The 25,703-nt window shown below is 37.0% G+C and overlaps 1 protein-coding gene across 4 annotated transcripts in view; it reads left to right on the top strand.

Annotated features, from left to right (window-relative positions):
• Window positions 1-25,703, top strand: part of SIL1 (SIL1 nucleotide exchange factor) — a 328,425-nt gene that overhangs the window by 88,447 nt on the left and 214,275 nt on the right. For 2 of the 4 annotated variants that reach the window (XM_031953358.1, XM_031953359.1), the window contains exon 2: window positions 476-634. The exons of 1 other annotated variant lie outside the window; for it this stretch is intronic. The gene's annotated coding sequence lies outside the window, so the exon portion shown is untranslated. Of the gene's footprint in view, window positions 1-475; window positions 635-1,901; window positions 1,975-25,703 lie in introns of those variants that run through there. One more of the 4 variants, XM_031953361.1, reaches the window with a different exon arrangement.

Genomic DNA, 25,703 nt, shown 5'->3' with positions numbered 1-25,703 from the left:
CAACTCCTCCTCACTCTCTGTCCTTAATACACACACTATATCCTTTGACTTAACAGGAATTGTGGGCAGCAAAGAAAAGGCTATTTGCCATGATTATATCTAGAATGGAACTTTGTGAAGTTATAACATAGAGTGTTAACAAAAGTTGCTTTAAAATATCAGAGCTTAAAATTCCCCCAAAATTTTTTGAGACACCCTGGGCAGCACTTCTAAGCACAACGCTATCCATGGTAGTCTCCTTGTGATTCCCTCAGAAAAAGATGACCTTCCAAATACATTTTAGAAACATTGTGGGACTCTGAAAAACTGATCATCAGTACTAAGCAATGAAAACTCATTTGGAGACAGACTATTTTAATAAGCAGCTTAAAAATCCTAACCTATTGATACATAATAACTAGAGTTGTAGTTATTTCTGGTCTTTGTAGGATCCTTCTCATCCCTTCTTTTTTGTTTTTGCCTGCTCGCTTTCTAGATTTCTTTCTCCATGGTCTTGGATCCTTGATTCAAGGGATGAAATTCTGGCTATTTGGAGCCAACAGAAAGCCAGGCCAGTGGAGTGAGTACAAAGTCTATGTGGTTCATCTGGTGCTGCCAAAACGAGGAGAAACAGACAGACCCAGCTGAAGCAAAAGTAAGAGTTTTCACTTTTAGATCTGTTTGCATCCCATAGGATTGTCAAGGAATTGACTAGACTGTGGTACCAGGTCAGGTTGGGACTCAGCATAAAAAGAATTAATGACTATTCTGGCAAATTAAAGAGATTTTTCCAATTTTCCTGGCCTAGAAACAGTGTGAAGTAAGTTTTTTTAACGCCTAGTCTGAAATATATAAACTGGCTATTTTAAAATTTTCCAACAAAATTGGGGAGACAAAAACAAATAATTGTTGAACAACCAAATAATCCATTTGTTCTTCCTTGGCAAAAGGAAATTGTTGAAAATTGAAGGGGGATCTCCCAAAGAAATACAGAGCCTCAGATGAAGGCTGAAGTGAGGAAAAAGCATAGCAAAAAGAGAAGTGAAAGGTACCAGAAATTTAGATGAGTGTTTGGCATCTTAACCATATTGTTGAGTTCCAAGCTGCCTTCCTCTGTTACTACTTCAACAAGTCTTGGGCCCCCAAGCTGGTTCTGCTGACTTCTTGGCAAAAATTAGTCAAAGTTATTATAACTTAAGCTTCATCATTTTTTACAAAATACTCTACATTGTTTAGAGCATTATGAAGTGTAATAAAATTGAAGCTGCATTTGTTAAAGTGAGTGCAGACAGCCTTTAAAAAAATCTGTAATAAATATATCTTGTTGCTTAGTTCATAGCATTTGGTAACTTGAAGGAACTCTTCTTTCATTGACTTACAATTTAACATTCCTTTTCTACTTAAGGCATCTGAGGAAAGGTACTTGCAGCCAAACCTTCTGGCCATTTTTCTAGTCTTTCCAGGAAATTAGAAGGTTGTTATTGTTGCTATTCAGACATGTCTGACTCTTCATTAATCCATTTAGGGTTTTCCTAGCAAAGATATGGAATGGTTATCATTCCCTTTTCCAACTCATTTGATAGATAAGGAAATTGAGAAAACCAAGGTTAAGTAACTTGTCCAGGGTCACATAGCTACTAAGTTTCTGAGGCCAGATCTGAACTCAGAGAAATGTTTTCCTGATTTCAGGTATGGCATTTTAATTTTAGTACCACCAATCTACCCTAACTAGCAGATGGTGAATATTAATTCTTTTAAGTAATGGGATTGGTGGAGGGTGGAAGGATGATGCAGAAACTAAGACACACAGCAGGACAGCAAATTGTACAAGTTCTTATATCTGTGAGGTCAGAGCTCTGACCCAGTCAAGCTGTGAGCAGATATTTCATTCTTCTGTCATGGTGATGATATAGAAGAAAAAGAGGGAACCAAATTAGAGGGGGGAAGGAAAGGAAAGTGCCTTTTGGAATCTTCAAGGCAGTTAAACACAAACAGGTAACTAATTAGATGAAAACAAGTTGTGGGGTACTTTGTGGAGGGATGTGTGTGTGTGTGTGTATTTGAAGAACATGCAAATGGTGGCTCCTAGGTGTTTTCTCTTTATACCTGATAAATAAAAAAGTAAGATGTTGGTCTAGTCTCTAATGAATATTCTCTAATGAATATTTATTGTCATCTTTGAATAAAACTAGAGAGGGCTCATTGGACCATAAGAGGGAAGAGCTAGCTTCATTAATTTCATTGCCTTGCTGTGAGTGTGGGATTGGTAGGGAGGCTATAATCATGCTGTAAGCAATGGGCTTCTCTTTTGGCCAATGACTTGATGATTTTTGCTTTGGTTTTCAGAAGGCAGTGATATCTTGAGATCTGAGATTTAGAAAATCATTACTCTTAGTCCATGCTGGAGTCTATTAAGTAGGCTGTGGGCTTGTGCTCTGTGGCTGTCCTTTTTTTGTCCTGTGGTGGTTCCTGGAGTGGATACTTCCAACTTCCGCATTATTCTCTGTATGATATAGAGTCTTCCTTACACTGGGAATATCTGTGTTCATACTCTGTCTCTGTTACCTCTGAGGATGACTGACTCTGGATGGTTTACAAAGTATCTTTGAGTCTGAGTTTTCTCATCCCACAAATGGAGATGATAATATCTGTAATACTTACCTTACAAAGTTTTTGGGAGTTCCAAATGAAATATTTTATGTAAAGCCCTTAGCCAACTTCACAGTGCTAAATAAATGTCAGTTGTTGTTGGTGATATTTTTTGTATCCTCTATTCTGCATAGAGGTCTTAACTTTCTGAAACCTTTACCATTTGGTGTTGGAAACAATTTGTTCTGTTGCTACTTTTCCTATGGATAACTCAGTAATGAAGTATGGAAGAATATTATTTTTACAGTAGTGTTTAGTATCTGATAGCTATTAGCCAAAAGGTACAAGTCCCTAGTGAGATAATGTAAATACATTTTATCTGTTCTATTACCTATTTTGTGAATATGTCCCTAAAGCATTCTAATCTTGTTTTTTGTACTTGTCTCCGAGAGGGATTGTTCTGATTTGCAACTTCGGGGGATAATTACCACATTCATTAATTTCTGTTCTTTCCTTCCCCTCCATTTATTACTGCTTCCTTGAGAAAATCCTTCCCTAAATCTATGTTAGTAGGAGATGTCACTTGATTAAAAGGAGTTGTTTTATCTCTCTCTCAGGACTGTAACTAGAGAGACAAGTTCTCCTGGGTCCTGACTGATGATATGTGGCTTCAGCTGCTCTTAGAGCTTTAACTTGAACAGGTCAGCTAGGGCTTTATGCAAGGGCAGTGAAAGAACTGCAATTCTTTAGCAGTGCATGTGTGTGTGTATATATATGTGTGTGTATATACACACATATATATGTGTGTGTGTGTGTGTGTGTGTGTATGTGTATGAAACCCTAATCCTTCCCTCCATCCCATTTAGCAAGAATCATTGATTAAAATAGGAAGGTATCATATAGAAAGTAGGTCAAAGACTTTCCCCGTCCCACATCAAATCTATAGCAGTATGTCTGTTTTCACACCATAGTTTTGCTCTGTTGCCCTCCCTGAATGAGTGGTCATTTATGGTTCTGGCTGTTCCTCCAAGAAGGGATAATCAATCAGCAAGTATTTATTATTCACTGTGCTGAGCTCTGGGGATAAAAATACAAAGAATGAAATAATCCCTACTTGCAAGTCTAATGAGATAGACAGCATATAAAAATAAATATATAGTTTAATAAATAACAATTATACATACAAAGTAGTTAAATATAATGTAGGTTGAGAATCAGGCATGACAATTGGAGGAAAGGGGAGAGAACAAATTTTTATTAAGTGTCTACTGTATGTAAGCGTCCAGTTAGATTGCTAACTGGAAAGGCTTCATATAGAGGATAATGTCTCAACTACATCTTAAAGGAGAGAGGAATTCTGAAGTAGAGGTGAGGAGGAAGTGCTTTCCAGGATTGAAGATGGCCGGTACAGAAGCATAAGATGGGAGATGGAGCGTTATATGTGAGGAAAAGGGAAGGCCAATTTATTTGGATTGCAGAGAATTGGGAGGAGGAGTCATGTTCGGGAGACTAGAAATAACAAAATGGGCCAGGTTATGTGGAGCTTTAAAAATTAAATAGAAAGGTGTTAAATTGTATGAGCCACAAGATAGTGGACTAGACATTTTCTCTGATGCCCACAACCTCTCAAACTTCATCAAGACAAATTACATGCCAAAGATAAAAGAACTCAAGTTTTCTCCGTGGTCTAGGACAAAGCTTTTAATTTTTATTTATTTATTTATTGCTGAGGCAATTGGAGTTAAGTGATTTGCCAGGGTCACACAGCTAGGAAGTGTTAAGTGTGTCAGATCAGATTTGAACTCAGGTCCTCCTGACTTCAGGGCTGATACTATATCTATTGCACCACCTAGCTGCCCCTAGTACAAAGCTTTTTAAACTGTGGTTGTAACCACATATGGGGTTCCATAATGAAATATGGGGATTGAAAAATTATGAGTTATTCATCAGTAAATATTTGGTTTCTACATTTATTTTATATATATATATATATATATTATATATATATATATATTATATATATCTGGGATCACATAAATATTTCTTGGGCAAAAAGGGGTTGCAAGTGGAAAAAGTTTAAGAAGCCCTAATCTAGGACATCTAGAAATAAAAAAAAAAAAGTTAAAAAACAAAACAAAACAAAAAAATTTCAGTAACTGATGCTCACTGATCTTTATAGCTCACTTAGCATTCCTTCCCCATTTTTCTTGATTGTAGCATCAAGGCTGCACTTTGCAGAGTCAAGTACATGACTCTGGCTTATAGCAAAATCTAATCCTACACTCTGGTCCACTCTCCCTCTTTCTGATGCTGTGGAGAAGCTGACTGTAGGTTGCAGAAGTTGGCTTGAGCCTGGTTAGCTAGTTTGACACAGTCCTTCAGGAGTAAAACACTGGAAGCACTGGTATTGCTAAGCTCTGAATTGCTAGTACTAGGGAAAACATGCTCTAGACAGGTAGTGTCAGGCCAAAAAATTAGGAACAGAGGAAGTGAAATCGGTCACCAGGTCACCAGGACAGGTCACTCTGCTTGGAGGAAGCCATGCAATATTCTATCACATCTGAAGAAAAGAGCACAGCTTCTAATTGGGGGCTGGTTCTGACCATACAAAAGTCAGTTCGGATAGAGACTTAGGCTGGTGATTCATGAATTATCCTATATGGGAGGAGGCTGAGATGTTTTGAGATCTAGCTTCCAAGGAAACCATGATCAGAGGAGAGGGAATCAGTAAGTGAGTGATGAGGAAAATAAGGATGTGGAGGAAAAGGGTGGGGCATGGAAAGATTGTACCAAAAATATCAGGAAAAAAACTTAAAGGTATTGAACCTAAACAGATAAATCTATAGAAGATACAGTAACAAGGAATGTGAATATGGCTTTTAGATTTAGTAAAAAAGTTCAGGAAGTTATAAATAAATACTAAAAATATAGGAAAAATGATCCAATACTTGATGAAATGGGAGAACATGGAACCACAACATGCTATTCATTTTTTTTTTAGTATGTTAGAGTGTTTAATGCTAGAGAAAATACATTTAGACATGTATAACATTATATTATAAGTATTTATATAACTTTGCTATATATGTAGACAATATGTATCTATATATATTTATCTACACACAGAGCTTTTTTTTTTTTTTTTTTTTTTTTTTTAATAGCCTTTTATTTACAGGATACATGCATGGGTAACTTTACAGCATTAACAATTGCCAAACCTCTTGTTCCAATTTTTCACCTCTTACCCCCCCACCCCCTCCCCTAGATGGCAGGATGACTAGTAGATGTTAAATATATTAAAATATAAATTAGATACACAATAAGTATACATGACCAAAACGTTATTTTGCTGTACAAAAAGAATCAGACTCTGAAATCTTGTACAATTAGCTTGTGAAGGAAATAAAAAATGCAGGTGTGCATAAATATAGGGATTGGGAATTCAATGTAATGGTACACAACATGCTATTCATGATTGATCTGAAAGAGAAATGAGAGTTATGAAAGTAGAATTTATAGCCTACACTGCAAAAATAAGTAGCAGGATAGAAAAATTTGAATCTGCAATTGGAAGTCTTCTCAAAGAAACAAAAAGGAGAGCAATAGATTGCAAATATGCAGAAATAAAGGAAAATTTAGAAGAAGAGAAGCAAAAAGCAATAACATTAAAAGAAAATGTGATCATTATACAAGCAAAACATGCTGAACTCAAAGATAAGGATGTGTAGAGACAGCCTAAGGATCATAGGTCTCCCATACATACATACAAAGGTCTCCCATAACAGGACAAAAAACAAAAAAAAAAACAAAAAAACTTAATAGGATAATAAATGAAGTAACAGGTAATTGCCCAGAACTTCTCGACATGGAAAATGAAATTCTAGTCGAAAGAATTAACTCCAGAAAAAAACCAAGGCTACAAATTCCAAGACACATAGAAGTTAAATTTAATAATTAAATTTAAAAACAAGTTTTGAAAACTATCAAGAGAAAGACCTTCAAATACAAAGAAAAAGACATTTGAATAAGTTGTCACCCACTAGAAAAAGGAGTAAGGAATTGTGAAGAGCAATGGACCTCAGAATGCAGTCCAGAGTGACCCATCATGCAAATTTGAACTTAACCATATAGTACAAAAGATGGGTGTTCAATAATAAATAAGAATTTGAAATGTTTTAGAAAAAAGCCCAGAAATAGACTACTTGCTTCTCAAGTACCCCAAACAACTGAAATGCCGGAGAAATGAATAAATGTAGCAGGTAAGGGCAGTAATAGCAATAGTGATGGCAGAAAGCCATCTTTAGATAGGGAAGAAAATGAAAATCTGGTAGAAATAACAATGGAGAGATGGATATATGGGGCATTATGAACAGAATTTGGTGAGACTGCCTATGGGTAAATACTTTTTTTTGTGGAATTACATTGCAACATGAGATGGTACATGAGAAAAGGGGAATAAAAGTTTGGAGAGGCTTGCAGTGTGCAGGAGTGAAATCAAAGGCTAGCAATGAGGGGAATGTGACTTTTATGGTTTCAAAAAGGGAAAAGCTACAGGGGAGTGGATGAGGAGAGAGGTGAGAGGGAAAAGGAAGGAAGCTTTATCTTGGAGGTAAGGGGGGGGGGTTCTACTTATGAATGATCCAATGAGTGAAGAAAAATGGTGGGTGAAGAGAGAGGAGCATTTTACGCTGGGGAATTTGATGCTTGAAAAGTCTACTTATCTTTAGAGAAGTGAGAAGGAGAGCTGTCCTGGGGACAGCTGGCATCTGGAGATTTTGGAGAGCACGGACACAAGCAAATAACAAGATTAACAAGAAAGGGTATGTGTCAGTATTGGATTACATAACCAAGGACAAGGTGAGGGAGAACCTCTTTCATGAGGCAGTTTCTTTGACACCTACCTTATATTCTGGAAATGAGGCACAATGGAAGAGAAGATTCCATAGGTCAAAACCTTACAAAACTGTGGCAGAAAGATTTCAGAGGGCAAATGATAGACACCTAATGTTTACCTTAGAAGCCTTGATTGCTTAAAGCATAAGAGAGACTTCATTTTTTTATATATTCATTTTGGGGGTAAGATTTTTGAGTTCCCTTTCTCCAATGAGCAAATAATCTGATATAAGTTATACATATATGACCATTTATTTCCACAATATCAGTCATGTTGTAAGAGAAAAATATGAACAAAAAGGAACAATCACAAGGAAGAAAAAAAAAAACAACAAAAAAAGTAAAAATAATATGCTTCAATCTGCATTCAGTCTCTGTAGTTCTTTGTATGTAGATGGCATTTTCTATTCTAAGTCTATTGGAATTGTCTTGGTTCACCATATTGCTGAGAAGAGCTAATCAACACAATGTTGCTCTTACTTTGTACAATGGTTTCCTGGTTCTGCTCACTTCACTCAGCATCAGTTCATGTAAATCTTTCCAGGTTTTTCTACAATCAGCATGCTTTTTGTTTCTTACAGAATAATACTATTCCATTACATTCATATATCACAACTTATTCAACCACTCCCTAATTTATGGTCATTCCCTCAATTTTGAATTTCTTGCCACCACAAAAAGAGCTGGTTACAAACATTTTTTCACATGTTGGTCCTTTTCCCTTTTTTATGATCTCTTTGGGATTTAGATCCAGTAGTGACACTGCTGAATTAAAGTGTATGCACACTTTGCTAGCCCTTTGGGTATGGTTCCAAATTGGTTTCCAAAATGTTTGGGTCTGTTCACAACTCCAGCAGTGCATTAGTGATTCAGTATTCTCACTTCCCCTCTAACATTTGTCATTTTCTTTTTCTGTCATTTTATCTAATCTGATAGATGTGAAGTGGTTACTCAGAGTTATTTAAATTTGTATTTCTCTAATAGTGATTTAGAGCATTTTTTCATATGACTATAGATAGCTTTAATTCCTTAACCTGAAAATTGCCTGTTCATATCCTTTGACCATTTATCAGTTGGGGAATGAATTGTATTCTTTTTTTTTTTTAAATAATTATAATTTTTTATTGACAGAACCCATGCCTGGGTAATTTTTTACAACATTATCCCTTGCACTCACTTCTGTTCTCCCCTCCCTCCCTCCCTCCCTCCACCCCCTTCCTCAGATGGCAAGCAGTCCTATACATGTTAAATATATGACTTGTATTTTTAAAAATTTGAGTCAGTTCTTTGTATATTTTAGAAATGAGACCTTTGTCAGAAACACTGACTGTAAAAATTGTTTCCCAGCTTTTTACTTCCCTTCTTATCTTGGTTGCATTTGTTTTGTTTTTATAAAACTTTTAAACTCAATTTAATCAAAATTATCCAATTTGTATTTCATAATATTCTCGCTCTCTTGTTTGGCATAAGTTCCTCTCTTCTCCAAATATCTGACAGATAAACTATCCCTTGCTCTCTCCTAATTTGCTTATATCACCCTTTATATCTAAATCATGAACCCATTCAATCTTATCTTAGTATGGAGTATGAGATGTTGAAGACCAATTAATTATGTAGGTCATGTACTAGAGATTGAAGGAATAGAGTAAACAGAGAAGATACATAAAGAGTATGAGAAATTCTTTTGGCAAAAGGTTTAAAAAATGAAATTTAAAAAAAGGTAAGGAACAGGACAAACTAAAGGGAAAGAGAGGAGGGGGAGAATATCAAATGAGAAGAGAGGAGGATTAAGCTGAGGGAAAGAGAGTCTGTGGGAACAGGGCCACCTTAAAAAAAAACACAAAGATTAACTGAAGGAATGTAAATGAATTGAAAACAGAAGATATGCTCATCTACTGTCAAATGTCTAAACAAATTGTGGTATCATTACTTTGTTGTAAAAGATGATGTGTGATGAATACAGAGAAGCATGGAAGAACCTATGCAGGGTAAAGTAAATGGAGCCAAGACAACAATACATACAATAGTTACATTATATCAATATAAATGTAAAGAACAACACGCCCCAAATTCAAAAACAATTATAATAAAATTATGAAGATCATGTGGGACTCGAATAGAGAATTCATCCCCAACTCACCCCTTTGTGGGGGTGTATGGAGGTCCATAGGTGTTACATGTTGTTTGTGTTTTCAGACTTTTTATATTTATTGATTAGTTGTTCTGACTCTCCAGGAAGGTTTCGAATACAGAAACAGGGGATACTATGGTGATGAAAAAAACAAGATATCAACAAAAACTTATTTTAAAAAATAATTAAAAATATATAAAGGCAATCAGAAGCTACGGGAATTCAGTTAGGGAATAGCAAGCTCTACTCTTAAATAAAATTACTTTGGCAGGAGTGTGTAGGATAGACTTTTGGCAGAGAGACTTTTAGGAGGATGTTGAAATAATTTAGGCAATAAGTGAGCTTTAGCTTTATTTAAGTTGGTAGGTATGTAAATGGAAAGAAGAGTTAGTTGAAAGATTTGTTTTGTAGGTAGGAATGGTAAGATAACTAATCGAATATATGGGGTAAGATAAAGTGAGAAGTTGAGAATAGTGCTAGAATTACAAACCAAAGATACTGAAAGAATGGTCATTGATTTTGACAGAAATATAGAAGTTTAGAAGAGGGACGGTAAAAACAATAACTTCTGTTTTGGACATGTTCAGTTTGAGATATTTCCAGGAAATCCCTTTTGAAATATCCAATTAAGCAATTGGCTATCTAAACCCTGAGTTTTTGCCCAGTTTTGTCCAGTCAAGTCATTGTCTGGTCAAAAAAGTTGGACCTAATTATGATGATCAGGTTTGAGTCAGAGATTGTTCTCCTTAGCAGTAAACTGTGTGCTTTTTGTGTGTTAGGAATCAATTCAAGAGTGGAATGTTACATGTTTTCTTGCCAGAAAGTAAATGTTGATGTTGTAATATTAGTATGCAATATTACAGACATCTTCTGTATCCTTAGGAAAACATTCTGGAAAGGAGGGTAGGCAAAGGATATAAATCATATTCCAGCCTTCATTTCCTTTAACTACTGTTGGAGCATTGGTGTTAAGCATTGTTTCTATCAATTCTAATGACTTAAGTTAACATCTTTGAGAGTTCACACATTAGTTCATACTTTGGGAGATTTCAGGGTTCAGTATGAGATATCCAAATTCACACCTCCCATAATCCCACTTTCAGAGGAGGAGTCAATCTTTGAGTTTACACCTCTAAAAGAGCATAAAAGAGCACTAAAAGAGCATAAAAACAGCTGAGCTCAGTCAGGAGAGTTCAGTTGAAAAGATTGAGAGGGGAGCATCAGTTGGAGATTGAGAATCCACGAGTCAGAGTTGAGCTAGAGGCAGAAGCTGGAAGAGCTAAAAGACAAGTTGCAAGAGCTCTTGGAACCAAGGAGGGAGAGAGACTTCTAAGAAAACTAACCGGGCAATTTTGGAAGAGACAATAAAAGATTGGATTTTAATTCCTGACTGTATTTGGAGTGATTATTACTTGGAACTAAAACTAAGGCTGCCTCCAGGAAACTGCCCCAAGAAACCTGCTCCCAGAGAACCATCATATTTTACAGAAGAAGCGAACACCACAAACTACACCCTTTAAAAAAAAAACTTTTAAACTTTTTAAATCCTTAATGTGTACTAGCTGTGCTTCTTTCCAAATTTCAACATGAGATTTCAGCTTCAATTCTCCCCTTGAACTTGAGGCCTCCTCACCGTGAAACATCCCTTTATTATGCTATTGGTCTTCTTCCATTGATGAGGTCTACTCAGGGTTTTCATTTTGGGGAAGAACCCAAAGCAGGCAACCTTCATTCTTTTGAAATAATTTTAAAATATATTCTTTCTGGATATTTGATCATCCTGGAAATGATGGGCAAGAAAAAAAAAATGAGTTGGTGAATCAGGTCATACATGATGGTAGTAGATTGATGTATAGACAAAGGGTGTCTGTGTGTGTATGTTTGTGTGTGTGTGTGTGTGTGTGAGAGAGACAGACAGACAGACAGACAGAGACACAGAACAGACAGACACAGAGAGACAGACAAAGAGACAGAGACTGAGAGAGGGGGAGGGAGAAAAGAAACTAGAAATTATGTGAATTTATTTCAATTTGGAAGACTAGAGTAGTTTAAAGGAAACTGAATGCAAGAAGGGAGTTTGGTAAGAATTTCTAGTTGTTGGTCAAAGAGAGAGAAAAGTGATTGTATATCTGGATTTATAGAAGAGAGGTTTAAGGATGGATAGAAGACTATTTTTAGCCTGAATCTTTTCTTGTGCCTGGATGACCTACCATAAATAGACCTTGTTTCCTTAAAGACTGGGATGTAGAGGAGTGTAGGAGAGAGCCTTGGTGAATGGAAGGTGGCATGATGTGTAGGAACTGAGAAGAAAAGCTATAAAACAGTTCTCTGGACTTCACAACCTTTTTCCTTTGTGGAAGAAAGCCCTTTGTTGTTTCTTTTTAGACCCCAGAACTTATAAGAGACTTTGTGGCGTTGCTGGGATTCAGCATAGAGACTAGCCTCCAGCTTCTACTCCTCATAACCTTTTCCTGTTAAAAAAAAATATTCCTCATCTACTACTACTCCACCTCCTTTTCCCATTTCAGTAACAAATGGAAATTTTTTGTGATAATATGAGATCAATAAGAAAACATAGCCAAAAAATGAGTAAGAAATAAGGAATTCTTTCTTATCTTCTTCTCTGGGAATTTTAAAAAGTATATAATTTCTAAGTTATATATATTAAAATATCCTTAGGGTTTCTTTTCCTCTTCTTTTGAAAGTCTTTCCATTAACCCAAATCCACTTGTGGAAAGATAATTCAGTTTGGCGGGAGCCTAAGCTCCATGTTGTGAGCTTTTTAATTTTCTTTTCCTCAGTGGTGTGTTGGAGAGCTGACAGATGAGTCTGAGCTCATCTGAATCCTGTTACTGACTGAATTATCTTTGTGAATCTCTGTGTTTTCTCCTTGTACCTGTTTGAAAGCCAAATTACTTCAATCAATTTTTAATCAGGTAAATGAATGATATTTTTTCTCTTCAAAAAAGAAATCACAAGGTTCCTAAGGTCTGACTGGTTCCCCCCTTCCATAAAAAAAAAAAAAAATCCTGTTCCCATTAGGCATAACTTTAGGCTTTTTTTCTTTTTAAGTGGACTGATAAACTAAGGATAATGTTCCTTTTGAAATTAGGCCAAGCCAGAGAATTTGGAAGAAGAATCTTTCCCCTCCCCCCACTTTTTTTTGTTTCCTGGTTTAAGAGATGGAGTTTGACAAGTTTCTTTCCCCTTCTGTCTTCACCTGAGGTATTAGAGAAAAATTAGAATCTTGTAAGAGGGAAATAAAGTTCATCTAAAACTGTCAGCCGAGACAGACAACTATAGTGGCTGGAGAAGGTTTTTTTTTTTTTTTTTTTTTTTTTTTTTTTTTTTTGATGAAACAGCCGAGATTTATTTGTTTCTGGTCACAAGGAGGGGCCGCTCCTCAGAATCCCTGCTCTCCTAGGCCCCCACAGCTAGCAGCTGCCAGAGCCCCGATTACCCACCACCCTCCTGACCGAACGGAGGCCCAGCAGGCTATCCCACCAGCCGGACAGACACCTGGCACAGGACCACCGGGGACCAACACCCAAGTCTCACTTCCTGTCTGGCCCCACCCAGGGTTCAAGCCCCCCAGCCCTGGGGTTGGCCAGAGGCTTCTCGCCAGGCCCAGAAGCTGCCCCAGCCCAGCTCCACCGGGCAGTTCTGCTCCTTGCGGGGGCTGCCTCCACAGCCCACACACCCAAGAGCCAGTTAAGGCACAGGAGGGCACAAAACAAAAAACACAAAACAAAAAAATCCCTTCAATATCTCGATTTCTGCTTTGGCATTTGTTTTGGAAAAAGAAAAGTCTTCAAGGACAGTTGGCTAGTATTCTTCATGTGATAAAACATATCTGCATATTTTTACCTGTTTAAATCTGTAAAGTTAAAACAAAGAAACAAACCTGATTTCTCCCCGTGTTCTGTCATCCTTTCTTCTTCATTCTCTATAGGCTAAGACTTAGACTTCAAACACCTCAATTAGGGGGTTAAAGAGGGACCATTAGAATATACTGGAGGAGAATGAAGGATTTTAGTGAGCTACAGCAAAACGGATGAGTTGTGATCTACCTTGTTGGAGAGGAATACCAGTTATATCATCAGATTGCAAATACCTTGATGCATATGGCTCCACAGTATCCTTAGGCTTGGGAAACATAGCTTTAATCTTGTTTTCCATTTTTTCCCTTTAGGGAACGTGTATCTCACCTTCCAGGGATCAAATTCCTGCTGTTCACCATAATCTGTCCTATTTTGGATGGGAAAAGAGAGGGAATAGAAATGAAGATAGATGTTTGACACAAGTTCAACAGCCTTCCTTGGTTAATATTTATGGGGTGGGGGAAGTCATGTTTTTCTTGCCTGTTACTTGATTATCATAATTATAAGGCTGGCTTTGAGCAGCCTGAGAATAGACATCTTTTTGGAGCTTACAGAGAGTTCCAACTCAGATTTCCTTTATGTAGCAATATTTTTCCTTATATTGGGAGTTTAGCTAGGACAACTTTAAAGACTCATTGTCCTGAAGTAATTGGTATTTAAGGAACCATGGGCTGAGCATGTAAGGTAGAAGAACATCATCTCTATTTCCTAATTTAGGGTAACACTGACCAGGTTTAGTCTCTTTCTGATAGTCGACTTATCCTGACAAAGAGGGGTGAGAATTAGTAAGGGTCTGGGTGCTTATTAAGCTTATTAAGATAATAAGATTTTTCCAGGGGCTTGTCATAGCTAGGAAGGGTGCCTGCCTTATCTGAATTTTGACATGGGGGAAGGAATAGTAGTCATTTGAATGCCTGCCTCTGGGAAAGATGTTCAGTACTTTTTGTTGGGGGAAGGAATAGTAGTAGATGGAATGCCTGCCTCTGGGAAAGATGTTCAATACCTTTTATGAAGAGGATTTTTAGTATGGGTTCTTTTTTGCTGCAAAGGACCATTCTGTGCATCTGATGTTCCTTACTTTGTTGTAATTGCTTCTACTTTCTATTTTGTAGAGGGAGCTTCAATTCTGCATTAGCAATGGTCTATCAGACATTTCAAACTATATCCCAATGATATCTCATGTTTAAAATGTCTAAAAGAGACTTCATTAGTAGACCTTTCTATCTACCTAGTTTAGCACACAACTTCTTAAACTGTGATTTATTTATTTATTTATTTATTTATTTATTGCCAAGGGTCATGTGTATATTTATAATTCAGAGGGCCATACAAAATTGTCAACTTAAAGAACTTAAACAGTACAAAGTATTGTCACTTGCAGTTGTTTTGGCAGGGCCAGACAAAATGATTTTGCAGTCTATATGAAATCTGCAGTCTGGATATTCCTTACTCTGCCTTATGAGGACTTGTAACTTGTAACTGGGGATCCCAAAATTATGATTCTTATCGGTAAATGTTTGATTTGTCTTTATGTTTTATATAACTGTATACCTGGAGTAATGTAGAAATTTCTTTGGAGAAAAAGGGTTGCAAGTGGAAAAGTTTTAAGAAGCCCTGTTCTAGCAGTTTCCAGGGGAAAAGAATGAGGTTTTTGTCATCATCTTACTCCTTCTCATGGAGAGTGGTTTTGTCTTTTTTCCATCTTTGCTGTACTATTCCCCTTACCATGTAGCATCCCTTCCTGGTATCCTTCTCCCTTTGTGCTCCTTTTGTTTATCAATATAAAACTGTAAACTTTTATAATAACAGGGAACCTTTTGGGTTCCACATGTATGTTCATTTCTTTTGTAATAAACTTGGTTTTCATATAAGACTTGTGATATTGTGATTGATGACACACCTTAGTTCATGTATTTATCACTTTCCATTGCTAAGGTTATTTCAACAACCTTCTAATTAGCCTCCCTTCCTCAAGTTTCACATACCTACCACTCTCCTAGTCTGTAGCTCCAGTAGATCTATTTGTAGCTCCAGTAGACCTATATTGATTGATTGATTGATAAAATATCAATTTCTTTGTTTCCCTTTTTTCTCTTCCTTTTTTTTATTAAAGCTTTTTATTTTCAAAATATATATGTGGATAATTTTCAATATTCACTCTTACAAAACCTTGTGTTCTAATCCCCCCCTTTCCCTCACCCCCTCCCCTAGAGGGCAAGTGATCCAATATATGTGCAATTTTTCTATATATATTTCTACAAATATCATGTTCTCACAAGAAACATCATATATCAAAAAGGGGAAAAAATGAGAAAGAAAACAAATAGTACGCATTGTTTCCCTTTTTAAGCAACTTGGACCCAATCTATTTTTTCCATCCTCATGGGAAAGGCCTTTTGCACAAAATATAGGATTTGTGTTGAGTCTCAAAGGAACCCAGAAAGCAGGGAAGATAGAGCATTCTAAGCATGAAGGACAGCCATTGAAAAGGCCCATGTCTTTTCAGTCAGAAGATAGTATATAGTTTTAAAGAATCAACAAGAAAGTCAGTGCCAGGGGCAGCTAGATGGTGCAGTGGATAGAGCACCAGCCCCTGAAGTCAGGAGGACCTGAGTTCAAATCTGACCTTAAATACTTAACACTTCCTAGCTGTGTGATTCTGGGCAAGTCACTTAACCCCAATTGCCTCAGCAAAAAAAGAAAGAAAACCAGTACCATTGGATCATAGAGTTCCTGTAAAGGAGTAAAATTAAAGATTGTTGGAGAATTCCTCAACTTCAAGGTTCTAAGGCCTTCCTTGGGAGTAATTTCTGTTACTTTGGTCCATTTGACAGGAAGTTGAAAAATGAGGAGGTAAGATAAAATGTTTAATTAGCAATAGCTGATGTGCACTTGCCAGGTAAATAGCAAAGTCCTAGAACAAAGGAAGACAGAGACAGACAGACACATTACCCTCCTTGCAACACACACACACACACACACACAATTTTACATAGACTTATTGTACATTGCAAGGCAAAAAAAAAAAAAAAAAAAAGGAAAGTTTAATTAGCCTATCAGGTGAGACTACTTGGTCATTTTCTTTTTGTATAGTTTTGTATAGGCCTCCTTCCTCTTTGAGTTTGATACCACTGCCTAATAATAGAACAGATTAAAAGAAAGGAAGATTTTTTTGGGGGGAAAGATGAGTTCTGTTTTGTACATATTTAGTTTGAGATGTCTTTGTTTGAGCCATTAGTTTGAGAGATCAATGGGCAGTTGGTCATGCAAGTTTGGAATTCAGAAGAGAAGATAGAAGTGAATAAATAGATCAGTGAACTATCTGCTTAGAGGTGACAAAAATGAGTCCTTCCTTTTATTAAAGAAAGACAGTTAAAAAAAAAAAAAGCTGATGCAGTAACTGTCCCCTTTTTATCTTTCCAATCTTTTTTATATATTCCTAATATGGAATCATATTAAAAAAAAAAACAACCTCTTCTTTGGTTTCTCTTGAATTAAGGTTTTTTTTTCCTCTATAGTTAGTTTTTTCTGGTTTTTTTTTTTTTTTTTTTTTTTAATCTTTCTCTAGACTTCTAGAAAAAGCCCCTTAGATTCCCAACAGGAAGAAATAGGTGAATGGATTAAGACCATCAGGATTTTAAAGCGTTATATCCTTCCTCTTTCTCCTAAAAGAATTTAACTAATTTACTAATTTGCTTTTCCCTCTTCAAGATTCCTATACTTATTATTTGAAATTCTTTGGGAAGAGCAAGGTTTTGGAAACTATGCTTGTTTGGACATTTTATTCTCCATGCTAGAAATGACTTTACTCTCAGTTGATTTAATAGTAAATAAAATTTTTCTTAGAGGTTTGAGATTAAATCAGAGTGTGGTGTTCGTGTTAATTTATTTCTTTATATTCTTGTTGTACTGGTCCACTGATTTCCCCCTCCCCCCCCCCCAAATGACCTTTCATTATTATTCTCTGTTTTTTTGCACTGCTTGTGGGCATGATCCCTGTTACTTAGCAAGCAAAATCCTTTCCCTCCAGCTTCTCAGATTGTCTATTTCTTGATGCAATGGTATGAAAACATCCTTGTTGTAGAAGAGGAGGGACAAAGAGAAAGAAATAGGGAGCTAAGTGTCCTGAAAATGGGCTGGGCTTAGACTCAATTGTCATCTCCCTTCCCCCGACTCCTTTCATCTCTACATTCTTTGGATGCAAGTAACCAACCAGTTATGATTTGAGGTTGGAATTTCCTAGTTACTATTTTAGATGCTATTTACTTTTCCCGTTTGAGCTATTAGGAACTTGAAAGCACCTCCAGAAGCTACACCAAAGTAAAGAAAATGGTAAACCACACAGGTCTCTTCAGTCAGTTGATAGGTGTTCAGGCAAACAGAATACATTCTGTGAATACATGAAGTGAAGTAGTACTAAAAATGAGAATGATCTCAGGGTGGTGCAGTGAGTTTTGAGTCTTGGCTAACTTTCCTAATTAATCTTGATGACTGATTAAGATCTTTTGTTGTTTCTTTATCCCCAGCATGCTGCCAGAAGGATCCTGATCATTTTGTGAATTCCCCCCCCCCCCCGCCCCCCCCCTTACTCAGCACATTATCTAAATTGGAAAACTACCAAATCCCTTTGCACAAATCTTTCTCTGGGTTGGGCCAGCCATTAGTTTCTCATTTTGAATGGCTTTGGTATGGATGTAGAGACTCAGGTAGCAAGCACTGTGTTTTCCCTATTCCTCATCATCTTTCTATGGGTCACAACCTAGACATTTAGTTTGAAACAATTTTGTTTTGCTTATTTGTTTATAAGAATGTTTGTGATATTAAGTGTGCTTTACATTGTTTTCCTGTATGGCATAACTAGAGTCTTCAGTAGCAGTTTGAAAGGGAGTCACACCAAGTAAAATCACCAAGAAGTAAAATAGAATGGATTAGGTGAATGGAAATACTTCTGTGGAGGGAAATGACAAACCACTTCAATTTCAGATGAGTAGTATGAAAAGGTGCTCCAATCACTACTGATCAGAGAAATGCAAATTAAGACAGCTCTGAGATACCACCACACACCTCTCAGATTGACTAAGATGACTAATAATGACGAATATTGGAGGGGATGTGGGAAAACTGGGTAGTGATGCATTGTTGGTGGAACTGTGAATGGATCCAGCCATTCTGGAGAGCAGTTTGGAACTATGCTCAAAAAGTTATCAAACTGTACATACCCTTTTGATCCAGCAGTGTTTTTACTGGGCTTATACCCCAAAGAGATCTTAAAGGAGGGAAAGGGATCCACATGTGCAAAAATGTTTGTGGCAGCCTTCTTTGTAGTGGCCAGAAACTGGAAACTGAGTGGATAGCCATCAGTTGGGGAATGGCTGAATAAATTATGGTATATGAATATTATTGTTCTGTAAGAAATGACCAACAGGATGATTTCAGAGAGGCCTGGAGAGACTTACACGAACTGATGCTGAGTGAGATGAGCAGAACCAGGAGATCATTATACATGGCAACAACAAGACTATAAGATGATCAATTCCGATGGACATGGCTCTTTTCAACAGTGAGATGATTCAAACCAGTTCCAATTGTTCAGTGATGAAGTCAGCTACACCCAGAGAGAGGACTATGGGAACTAGGTATGGAACACAACATAGCATTTCTTTTATTGTTTACTTGCATTTTTGTTTTCTTTCTCAGGTTTTTTCTTTCTAGATCCGATTTTTTTTGTGCAACAAGAGAACTGTATAAACATGTATACATATATTGTATTTAAGATACACTTTAACATATTTAACATGTATGGGTCTACCTGCCATCTAGGGGAGAGGATGGGGGGAAGGAGGGGAAATTTTGGACAGAAGGTTTTGCAAGGGTCAATGTTGAAAAATCACCCATGCATAATATGTTTTATAAATAAAAAGCTATAATAATAATAATTTTTTAAAAATTTCAGATGAATAGGAGTTGATGGAAGGTAAGCAGTAGAGACAAGGAGCAAAGGGAACTTGAGATCTTGCAGGAGTTAGTAAAGTATCCAAAGGAATTGGAATGGAATGGGGGAGCCATTTCAAAGAATGGGTTTTGAAAATTGGGCATCAAGCAGGTTGCCTCCTTCCCCGTTAACACTCCTGAATTGACAGATCACTTTTTTGAGGTTGCTAGGATTAGGGATGTCACTTCTCCCAACTGAAATAAATAGTAGGTATATGCCAATTGCTTCTAAGCTAAATGTAAATCTTGCCTATAAATTTATAAGTATCAGAGTGTTTCCTGGATGTGTTTGTTTAGGCAAGTATCTGGTATATTTGAGGTGTAGTTTTATAATGAGAGGGGCCAAATACAGAAGGCCTTGGTTTGGAGTGTCTTGTGTTCCCTGTGAATTACCTGAGCTCACCAGAGATGTCACCACATTCTAGACAGAACTCAGCGTCTGTTTTCTGGGTTTCTGATTGAGAGGGATTTCATTGACTGTGCTATGAAATCCAATCAATTGTAGGGTGGAGGCTCCGGGGTTTGCCAGACTAGAGATTTTGTTGATGTGCCTGCTGGCAAGTCTACTTGTAACTTTACCTGCTGTACTGTTGTGTTCTTAGTAAGTGTGCCTATTTCCTGATATACCACTTAAAAGAACTGATAACAGATGGGCAGTGTCTCTCTTGGGATTGTGTGTGTGTGTGTGTGTGTGTGTGTGTATGTGTTCGCGTGTGCGCGCGCCACGCCTGCAGGCAAATGTAAGTTTTTCTTTTCTTCCTTTTTTTTTTTTTTAAATGCACTTTCAAAAATAATTGTAGCCCAGTTTGGCTGCTTTCCATTTGCAGAATTTGTTTGCTCTTTATTTAGACACTTTGTACTATTTCTCTGATCCCAGTCAAGTCATCGTGAAAAACTACTTCACAGGAATCTACATGGGGGAGTGCAAGGCTCCCTTTACTTTTGCTAATGGCACACGCAATTTTCCCTCCTCAGCTTACCAAGGAGAGGGAACTGGAAGTGACTCCCTAAGGACAACACATTCTATGCCAATGTCCAGGGTTCTTAAGAAATTCAATTAAACTGAAGTATATTTAATAAACTGAAGTATATTTAAAGTTAAACTGTGGGGCAGCTAGGTGGTACAATGGATAGAGCACCAGCCCTAAAGTCAGGAAGACCTGAGTTCAAATTTGGCCTCAGACTCACCAGTCTGTGTGACCTTTGGGCAAGTCACTTAATCCCAACTGCCTCAGCAAAAAATAAATAAATAAATAAACTGAATTTTTTGATATTAAACATAATTATTTAAATCAGTTAATTAGAATTTTAACACTCCTTTTTGAACTAGAATTTTGTTATCATTACACACACACATGCACACACGTACACATCAACTCTAAATGAAGAGGAGGAATTGGAAAACATTTGGACGGGAGCTTGGCCTGGGAGAGAGAGAGAAAAATAATTTACAGCTGCTAAAATATTTCAGCTGTTTCTTTTCCTGGTTATTCTCTTCACTGCTGATTTAGTGACCTATTATTGAAATGGATAGTCACCCTGCCATCTGGGATTTGGGATGATTACATTTTGGTTTTCCAGTATAAATTCTGAAGTCATAGGGGGACTGCCTGGGCTTAGGATAGATGTTACAGGGAGAGGAGAGAGATTTCTGATTCCTGATCCCTCCTTCATGACTGCTGAAATAACAGTTTTTCAAGTTCCTCTGATTCTCTTGGGTTTGACAGGACTCATTGAGATTGAATGGGTAAATTGAGTCAAGGGGAAGTAGGGAAGAAACTGAAGAAAGAAAGCACCATTTAGTATGATACTAAGCAAAGATCCATTGGCTTAATGGTTGGCCAGCTGGAGCTAAATTTTTAGTCTGAGTAATCAGGATAGACAAGTGAGAGTATGTTGTTTTTCCCACCCATTAAGGTGCCAGAGTCCTGCCATTAAAATCACTCTTTTGAATTAGAGAGCTCTCTGTAAAAGATACTCTGTTAAAATTTCAGATTTTGACATAAAGGGATAAAGGCCTGATATGGAAGAGGTGTTATCAAGTTTGAGATTGCCTGGTCAGGAGCATTCTTGTGAAAAGCTCTTACCAGCACAGAGGTGCAAAATGCCCCAATGGAAAAGACTCACAAGTGAAATGTCCTGTTGTTCAGATCCCGGTCTGTAATGTAGTAAGGTCCCTTTATGGCAGAGGGGATTTGGCCATTTTTTAGTGACCCATTCCATAGTCAGCTTTGTGTTTTGGGGCAGAGTAGTCTATGAAGGGCAAGAAGAGTTTTCTGTGTGTTTGTGTGCCTGATAATTGTATATCTGGTGGGCTGGAATTGGGACATGGAGGGAATAAGAAGAATGGTAAAAATCAGTCTCAGGGAATTGGCATTTCCAGGTTCTCACTCCTGCAATTCCCACTCTAGTCAGCTGAGTGCCAGCTGCAAGTCTGGGCTCTATGTGGGCTTCAGACTGTGCAGATGGAAAGGGCTGAAGGGAGGTTGTGAGTCCAGATGACTCTTTTCTGTCTTCCTGACTCAAGATGTTAATGGATAGTTTAGTTTTTGGTGTGCTGACCTATGGAATGATTAAGGTGGGAAATGAACCAGTTGAGTTAAGTGAGTAGTTTCTATTAGTAGATAAACTATTTTTTGGAAAAAGTTAGTTTGGTGGGACACTAATGGTTGTAGAAATTGTGAAATGATCCAACCATTCTGGAGAACAATTTGGAACTATGCCCAAAGGGCTATCAAACTGTGTACAACTTATGATCCAGCAGTGTCTCTACTGGATCTGCATCCCAAACAAATCATAAAAGAGGTAAAAGGACTGATATGTACAAAAATGTTTACAACAGCTCTTTTTGTGGTGGCAAAGAAATGGAAGATGAGTAGATGTCTATCAATTGAGGAATGGTTGAATAAGTTATGGAACATAAATGTAATGGAATATTATTGTTCTATAAGAAATGATGAATAAGCTGATTTTAGAAAGTCCTGGAAAGACTTACACGTACTAATGCTGAACAGAACCAGCAGAACCAGGAATACCATGTACACAGTAATAGCAAGATTGTGCTATGATCAACTATTAAATACTTGGTTCTTCTCAGTGATTCAATGACCCAAGACAATCCCAATAAACTTTGGATGAAAAACACCATCAGCATCTAAAGAGAAAGCTATGGAGACTGAATGTAAATCAATACTTGCTATGCTCACTTTTTTCCCCCTCTCTAATGGTTTTTCCTTTTTGTTCTGATTTTTCTCTCCCAACATAATTCATTAGGAAATATGTAAAAATATATATACATGTATAAACAAAAAAAAAGTTTCTGCATGTAACTGAGAAAAATAAAAAAAAAAAAAGTTTTTGTTGAGATATAGATTTAGAATTAAAAGGACCTTAAAAATCCTGAGCACTAGATTTAAATTAAAGAACTTGTATTTGAGTCTCTGTTCTAGTTTTAGGTTCTGTGGTTTTGGTTCAGCCCCATTATTTTGCTCCCTGGCATGTATTTTTCAATCTGGTAACACCAGCTTCCTGACTGTTCATCAAAAAAGGCATTCTATCATTCAGTTCTGGACCTTCTCTCTGGCTACCCCCCATGCCTGCAATGTATTCCCTCTTTTGCTCTGACTGGCTTCCTGGTTTCCTTGAAATCCCAGGTAAAATCCAATCTTCTACAAAGAAACCTTCCCTAACTTCGTTCCAATTTATCTATTTATCTTATATATAGTGTTTTGTGTATATTTGTTTGCATACTGTTTCTCCCACTAGAGTGTGAGTTTGTTGAGGGCAGGGACGTGTGTGTGTGTGTGTGTGTGTGTGTGTGTGTGTGTGTGTGTTTTCATTCTCTTTTTGTATCCCCAGCATTTAGCGCAGTATCTGGCAATTAATAGACTTTATGTTTATTGAATTGAATTGAATTAATTTATTTATTTTTTGGTCTATTTATTTATTATTCTTTTTAAAAATTTCAAAACATGTGCATAGATAATTTTCAACATTTCATCCTTGCAAAACTTGTGTTCCTGATTTTTTTCCCTCCCTTTCCCTCACTCCCTCCCCTAGATGGCAAGTAATCCAGTATATGTTAAACATGTGCAGTTCTTCTATACATATTTCCACAATTATCATGCTGCACAAGAAAAATCAGATCAAAAAGAAAAAAAATGAGGAAAAAAACAAAGTGCAAGCAAACAACAAAAAAATGAAAATACTCTGTTGTGATCCACACTTAGTCCCACAGTGCTCTCTTTGGGGGCAGGTGCTTCTTTTCATCATAATACCATTGGAATTCTGAATCATCTCGTTGTTGAAAAGAGCCATGTCCGTCTGAATTAATCATCGTATTATTTTGCTGTTGCCATGTACAATGATCTCCTGGTTCTACTCAACTTCACTTAGTATCAGTTCAAGTAAGTCTCTCCAAGCCTCTCTGAAATCATCCTGCTGGTCTTATAGAACAATAGTGTTGAATTGAATTCTTGAGGAAGGCCTTGCCTGAGATCAAATAGCCTAATCCTTTTCCAGGTCATCATTCTGATTTTATACCTCCATTCACTCTCATTGCATTGAACTCAGAGAAAAGAAGGCAAATGCAGATTCTATTTCAACAGTTAGTGCTGTTTCCTTCTAAACCAGCAAATGAACTTTTAGTTGGGTCACTTTAGTCCTGTTGACATCATTATTCTTAGAGAACATTCACTTTTTAGGGAAATACAAGAGATGAGAACACAAAAAGATTGAGAATATATGCTAGATCTAGTGTTTTCTGGGCATATTTTTGGAATTCAAATTAAACTTTTTTTTTTTTTTTACTGTAAATTTACTAAGTACTGAAAAAGATTTCCATTTATATAGTATATGGAATATGAAAAAAATTATTATATTGGAAAATGGGAATTCCTTAGCAATTCCATTTGATAAACATTTATTAAATGTCTATTGTACAAGACTATGTTGGGCCCTGGTATTAAATGTAGCTTATGATCAAAACCATTTATAAAGATATATGTATTTAGCATAAGAAGCCGTGCATTTAAAAATTTCTGCTTCTTAATTGCCTTACTGGTGCCAAGTTTAGGTTTCTTTGTTTCTTGGCTACCCACCCAGGCTTCTACCTCCCCTGGAAAACTTGCCTGATTTTTCTCAGGGCATTAGATAGAATCATGAAAGCCTTGAATTGTGATTCTCAGAGCTGCATGCAAGGAGTCTGGTTTTTGTGTTTCCACCCACGTATGTAAATGTGTACACTTTAAAATTCATCTCCCGTTCAAATTTTAAAGGATCCAAGATTATAAATAACCCTGGGCTCTTGTATGAGTTAAAAATAAAATAAAATAAAATAAAATAAAATATTGGTTTAGTTGCTGATATACCTGGAAGGCACATTTGGCACCAACATAGTAGTAGCAAGTTCTTCATTCTGTGACCTGGCCTGCAGTTATGCTAAATACTTTCAGTAAGTAAATGCTGTTTTCTTGGGACTTCTGAATAAGTTTATTTTATAGCTGTAATTGTTGTGCACCTCATCATTACTGCATGATAATTAGTGTCTCAGAATGCCCAGAACATTAAGATGTGGGCTAGTCCTATTAGGTTTTCTCTTCAGTGCACTTCTCAGGGACTCCAGTAGGGAGAACCATGGCCACTAGCTGTTTGAAAACAGGCCTCTTGAAGGCAAGGAGAGTTTGTTTCTTTCTTTGTAAGGGACTCAGCACCTTGGGGGACTAGTGATGATGCTAATAACTTATTGGAACCTTTCTCTGGAGCTCAGGGAAATTGTGGAACCCTATTACCTAAAAGGTCAGAGATATTATGGCAGAATAAATATTGATTTGTTTGTGTACCAGCACAGATTTGAGAGTCCTAACAAGCCTTAGTTGATGGTCCCAGCTCAGTAATAGATGTTCTGTGTGCTGTATGTGGATGAAGTGCAGACCATTTCTAGATCTCTGTACTGTTTTCAGAGTGTAGTGGATAAACTTTGTGTTAAGTCTCCTGCAGTCTTAAAGCACATTGTATTGGGTGGGTGAGATCCCATAAAAATGCTTGGGGCTTTTATACAGAAAAATACTAGAACAATCTCATTGTCTTTGCTGCTGAGGATTGTCAGGGCAGATGGAGGAATTTGTCCTTGACAGAAAGGGAAGTTGAAGGTTCAGCTGAGAAAAGAATCTAGAAGCACTAACTTACTGCATCTTGTCCCATATCTGTATCCTACCTCCAGAATGTTTACTGCCATTCTC

The sequence above is a fragment of the Sarcophilus harrisii genome, chromosome 2, assembly GCF_902635505.1.
Source record: "Sarcophilus harrisii chromosome 2, mSarHar1.11, whole genome shotgun sequence".
NCBI classification, from domain to species: domain Eukaryota; kingdom Metazoa; phylum Chordata; class Mammalia; order Dasyuromorphia; family Dasyuridae; genus Sarcophilus; species Sarcophilus harrisii.
This window is presented reverse-complemented; position numbering and strand designations above follow the sequence as displayed.